Source organism: Empidonax traillii, unplaced genomic scaffold (genome assembly GCF_003031625.1).
Source record: "Empidonax traillii isolate 1590-97213 ecotype Southwest subspecies unplaced genomic scaffold, ASM303162v1 scaffold636:size371350, whole genome shotgun sequence".
Classification (NCBI taxonomy): Eukaryota; Metazoa; Chordata; class Aves; order Passeriformes; family Tyrannidae; genus Empidonax; species Empidonax traillii.
In genome coordinates this window covers 32,199-38,375 of record NW_020955829.1, presented here as the reverse complement: position 1 = coordinate 38,375, position 6,177 = coordinate 32,199, and positions in this window count along the sequence as shown.

Here is a 6,177-nt window from a genome sequence, read left to right as displayed (position 1 = left end):
AGGGAAGCCAGTTGATGTAATCTTTTAGGTTTCAGTAAAGCTTTCAATAGTGTCACTCACAGTATCCTTCAGGACAAACTGTCCAGCACACAGCTGGGTAAACACACCATGAAGTGGGTGAGCAATTGGCTCACTGGTTGACCACAGAGGGTAAGAGTGAATGGGGTAACATCAGACTGGTGACCTGTCACTAGTGGGGTTCCACAGGGCTCCATCTTGGGCCCTGTGCTCTTCAACACCTTCATAAATTACTTGGATGCAGGACTGGAAGGGATACTGAGCAAGTTTGGAGCTGACACAAAACTGGAAGGAGCTGTTGACTCCCTTGAAGGCAGGGAGGCCCTGCAGAGAGACCTCAGCAAATTAGAGGACTGGTCAATCACCAACCATATGAAATTCAACAAGGGAAAGTGCCAGATTCTGCACCTGGGATGGGGCAACCCTGGATGTTCATACAGATTGGGGAATGAGATACTGGAAAGCAGTGCCACGGAAAGGGACATGGGGGTCCTGGTCAACAGCAAGCTGAAAATTAGTCAGCAGTGCCCTGGCAGCCAGGAGGGTGAACCGTGTCCGGAGGGGGCATGGGGCAAAGCATCACCAGATGGACGAGAGAGGGGATTGTCCAGCTCTGCTCTGCACTGGTGCTGCCTCACCTTGAATATTGTGTGCAGTTTTGGGCACCACAATATAGGAAAGACATTAAGCTGTTAGAGCGCATCCAAAGAAGGGCAATGAAGAGGGTGAAGGGCCTTGAGGGGAAGCCAAGGAAGAGCGGCTGAGGTCACTTGGTCTGTTCAGCCTGGAGGAGACTGAGGGAAGACCCCAGTGTAGTCTACCACTTCTTCATGAGGGGAAAAGGGACAGACACTGATCTCTTCTCTGTGGTGACCAGTGGCAGGTTATGAGTGAATGGCCTGAAGTTGTCTCAGGGGAGTTTTAGGTTAGATACTAGAAAAAGTTCACCCAGAGACTGGTTGGAACAGGCTCCCCAGAGAAGTGGTCACAGGACCAAGCCTCACAGAGTTCAAGAAGCCTTTGGATGATACTCTCAGGCACATGGTGTGACTCTCGCAGATGGTTCTGTGCAGGGGCAGGAGTTCGACTCGATGATCCTTGTGGGTGCCTTCCAAGTCAACATATTCTGTGATTCTGTGACCACATTTCTGTGTGGGCATAAGTCCCCCTGAAGTCCATGAAAGCTGCTGCCTGCCCAGATGAAAGGCACCTAGACATCATCTCGGCACTCCTCTTCTGCTCTGCAGAGTAACCAGGGGATACTGTATGTGCTGTTGTCAGGCTGGGGACAACGCGTGCACAGAGTCCACAGGGTAGGCACACGACCAGGCATCTGGCTGCTCTGCAGCCCCATGCTGTCCAAAAACTGCAGGTGAATTCTGTATACATAATCAAATAAACCAGAAAGTTATTATATTTGAATTAGCATTCATTAACACAATTGATTGTGTTGATTTAGTCATCTAAATGGTCAATGCTAGGACGTTTGGATAATTATTACTGTTTAGTGATATTTCCTCAGCTAATTGTTTTTATTGAATGACTCACTTTGATGATGCAGCTGAAACTAATGTGCAGCTGGGCTCCCGAAGACAGGCTTTTATCTGCCCAATCCACCTCCCAGAGGCTTCCTCCTTCCTGTAAGACAACACATTTTGGTCTCTCTGGATGGTCCTTAGGAAAGAAACCATTTGGGACATGCTCCTGCGTCTGCCAATGCATGCTTGATCACATGTGGTGTGATTTCTCACAACAGCTCACCCCAACAGGGTTAAAAAAAATGGGGCTAAACTAAGCCGAAGTGTTTTTTTTTCCAGATTTCGCTTGAGTGGGTGCCACCTGTGAGGGCAGCAGTGCAACAGCCCAGTAAGCTATTTCCTCCTCCACCCTCTTAAGCACACCCCACCCTCACTCTCACCCTCACCAGCTAAGACCCCACTTGTGGTGCCCTCCTGTTGCCTCCTCCACAGAGAGGCTTACCCCACTGCCCCACTCTCCCAAACCCAGACTAAGTCCTAGCCCCACAGCAGTGCCTGCCTACATGGGAGAGCTTGTGCAGTGACCATGCTCTGGGCATCTCCTCACAGGTGTCCTTCACTACATTCAGAAGGTCACAGGTAAGGTTCTGCCTGCACAGCACCATGACAATGTAGAGAGGTCAGACCTGATGCTAAAGTTTTCCAACCTAGAGCTATCTGGAAAAGCCCAGATGGGCAGACCACTGCTCCAGCAGCAAGAGCTTACCCATGCCTGCTTCCTTGTGATCAACACCTTCCTCCAGGTACAATGTCTCTCTGGACTACTGTTATGCTCCTTGGGATCAGTAGCATCAAAGCAACGCTTATCAGAGGTCTCTAGATGAGGCAGCTGAGAGAAGATATTGAGGGATGCAGGAGCGTGACTAGCTCTCACAGTCGCACTGTGCCTGAAACTGGGTGATCTGGCTTGATTTTCATTCTACTATATGTTGTCATTTGACATTACCTAATCCAAAGATACGGAAGGAGTCACAGAGATCTGCAGGTAGTTCCCAAACAAATGGGGAGCAAAGGAACTGCATCCCCTTCCCAGAGAGAAGAGACCTCAGCCCCATGCTGGAGAGCTCAGCTTTCTCCATGGTCAAACAGGCTGCATGACCATGAAGTGACAGGGACTTGATAGTGCTTGTTAGGAAGGGGGGAAAAGCACAATCCCCAGATGCCTGTTTGCTGCTCATCACTCATGAGAAGTCTGTTGCCCAGAGAAGTTGTGAATGCCCTGTCACTGGAAGTGTTAAAGGCCAGGTTGGATGGAGCCCTGAGCAATACGGTCAAGAGGAAGGTGTCCCTGCCCATGGCAAAGGGGATAGAACTAGATGATCTTTAGGATCCCTTCCAACCCAAACTGTTCTATAATTCTATGATTACCCATTAGCTAATGCTCACACACATTGCTGATGTCTTAAAGAAGCATGAGACTGCAAGGGCACAAAGCTTTGCAGAGCAGTGCCAAGACTCTGTCCCAGAGGCCAGAGCACAGAAGTGCCAGTGGGACAGGCAGTCACTGAGTGACACCACCATGACAGGAACAGCAGAGAGTGTGGCTGAGGGAGGATTCTCCTTTGAAGGATATATACAAATATAATGGGATGGGCAGGGTGTTGCTGTGAATAGAGGGTGAGACACAAGGTAATAGTACAGCCAGCTGAATCCTGCAAGGGGTCAGGTTCCTGTAGGCTCCTGGGACACAAGGTGACACAGTCACATTGACTGTGATGACCTCTACATTTCAGGTCTGCAGGGCCATAGAGTTGCCAGCTGGTGAGGATACAGGAGTTAGCTGCAATGGCCATAGTGGGATGATGGGCTTTGGGAGGCAGAGGATGCAGCCAAGAAAAGGGTTCATGGCTGTGAATGCAGGCAGAAGAATTAGTGCGACTGTCAAACACTTGTTTCAAAATGGGACTGATACAGCTTCTCTTCAGTGCTCTGGGGAAAATCAGTCCCTTCAATCTCCTTTCCCTTGCTGGCTTTCCCATAAATGTGTTTTAGAGCCTCCACAAATCTTCTGTCTCAAGCATAAAACCAAGCCTGTAGCCCTAAGCCTGTTATCAGAGGTCAGTGTTTTCCCAAGGAAGTTACATTTTTCCCTTCTCAGAAATTTGGCATGGGAAGAACTCAGGCATTAGTTTTCCCCCATTTGTATAATGTTTCTAGATATACAGAGATGTCCAGCACCACGTGCCCTCCAGAATATGCCACGTGCAGGCCCTCTAGATGTCACCACAGCACACACACAGGATGGGGAGTTCACGGAAGAACTGAATTTACTGCCTGTGCACAAACTACCTTTCCAAGAAAGGCAGGAGCTTATCCCAGAGAGATATTTCTGCCTGGGGAACACTACAGCCATAAATTAGGAAATAACTTCCATGAAATCTGAAGAAATCAGAGCCCTGAAAGGCATATACTAAATGGGAAGACATCCCAGGAATGGATGCAGCCTTGGAGAGAGATAAATTTAAACTACTTCCAGGCTGGAAAATTTGTGTTGCAGTCTCCTTCTGCTCCCTCTTCCTTCCCAATACAGCTCTAACTATGAATCACTCGTCCCAGCCCACTCTGAAAGATGCACTGTTGCTTCCAGTTCCCCTTTTCTTCGTGTAGCTCAGGTACCACCAGACCAGCAGGACCAGCCACCTTCCAACCACTAGCCTGGGCAGCAGGGGTGAACAGCCCCCCAGGATGGCACTGCTCATTCCCTGGCTCCCACAAGTGATGGTGGCCCTGAACTTGCTGCCAGTCATCACCTGCCCTGAGAGAGGTCATGCTCAGAGTAAACAGTTGGCTGCATGAAAATAAATGGAAATACAAGGGAACAAGAGATGTGTGAGGAAAAGAGGATTCTATTATAACTCAGTCTGGAGAACCTGTGTCCTGGGAATGCAGGCAATATTCGGAGCATTTGGGGAGTTTGGAAGTTTGGAAGAACCTGTATGTAACCTCTCTCTGCCTGCCTTTAGAATCTCTCAGTGTGTAAATCAGAGCTCATTTAACACTCCTATAAATGCAGCCTCTTTGCTGTCCCTCAGAGTTATTCTCCAAGCTTGCTCTCCTGCAGAGAATAACTGAGCTACCCCAGGCACTGCAGCCCCACTCTCATCAACATCCACTTGTATAGCTATAAGAAGGACGGGCTGGACTAGGACGCCACACTAGAAGCACATCCAGCCCTTGGCAATGCTGCATGCTCCCTGTTGGCACAGTCAATCCTCCAGCTCCAAGCACAGCCCACAGCCATGCCAGAAAAAACTTAGGTTAAAACCTTGGAAACTTCCCGAGCAGAGCCCTAGAACACACAGGTGGGTGTTTTGCACTGAGATACCTGAAGCCAAACCCTGCATAGAACTATCTCAGGAACAGCAGCTGACATCCCTTGCCAGATTCAGGCAAGGTGGGAAACAGATTGGGGGTGGAGACCCCTTCCGGAACCATGCAGTCTGTCGGCTTTTGGGACTCTCACCAGGAGAAAGAACAGAAAGCAGAGGGTCTGCCTTCCTTCAAAGAGGGTGTGCATAGGAGGAGCTGACCTTGACAGTCCCTTGGCTGGCCTTCCCTGGGCTTTTTTAGAAAGCACCCAGCCCAAAGTTCATCTTCTGTTGTTGTGGGTTTTTTCTCTCATGGTTACGCTATTAGTATTGTCTAGTATTTCCTGCTTCCTCCCCTGGCAGCTCCCCTGCTAGCTCAGACAAACAGCTACAGCACTCAGTTCATTAGCCCGTTTGCCACATCCGTCCCCAGGGAAATCCCTGGGCCCACATGCAGTTCAGCTTCTAATTGAGGCTTGCCCTGCGCCTGTCTACTGCACCAGGCTCCCAGTGTGCACAGAAGAGCAGTGTCCTGGCTTTTTACATTTATCCACGATTATTTGTACCTGCCAACTTCAGGCACAAAGGCTGCACGGGAGCATGCAGAGGTTGAGAGCAAAGCATGTGCTGAGTCAGGCAGCTCTCACTGCCCACATGCAGCCTGGCTTGAATGGCCCAGAGTAACTCAGTTAAGGTCCTTAGTTTGCTCATAATGCCATCCAGTACCACAGAGAAATTTGTATCCAGATCTAGTTTTGACATTCCGTATCCATAATCCAAACAGAAAGTAGCTCTCTGCTTTGCACAGCCCTGCTGGCTGAGCATGCTCACATTGTGCCAGGCTGAGCTATCCCTCCCAAATCCTCACCAGCTCAGTTTTCTGCATTGTCCCACTCTGGCACTCTCTCCACCTTTGCAATATTCCCACTTGCTAGGAAGAACTAGAGACTACAAAATTACCAAGTGTAACAGCTGCCTGTAGGGGGAAAGTCCCTTTTTAATTATTAGCATGCTCCCAGTTCGTATTTTCCCCATCAGGCACTTCCACTCTGTCTGCACCCACACAGGGGGCCATACTGATGGGAAGCAATGTCATTGCCAGAGGGAAAGTTGTACAACAAGCTCAGGAGATCTGCCTTTACTTCTCTTCCCCCTGCCCAAGACTCTTTTTTCCTACATGAAACGCATGTGGCAGCAAGCTTCACTGCATCAGGCAGCAGGCATCAGTTTAAAGCTTTTTGAGCAACATGCTTTAACTTCCAGACGAGAAAAGGGAATGACACCAGAGAAAAGTTACCATCCAAGTAGTAGCC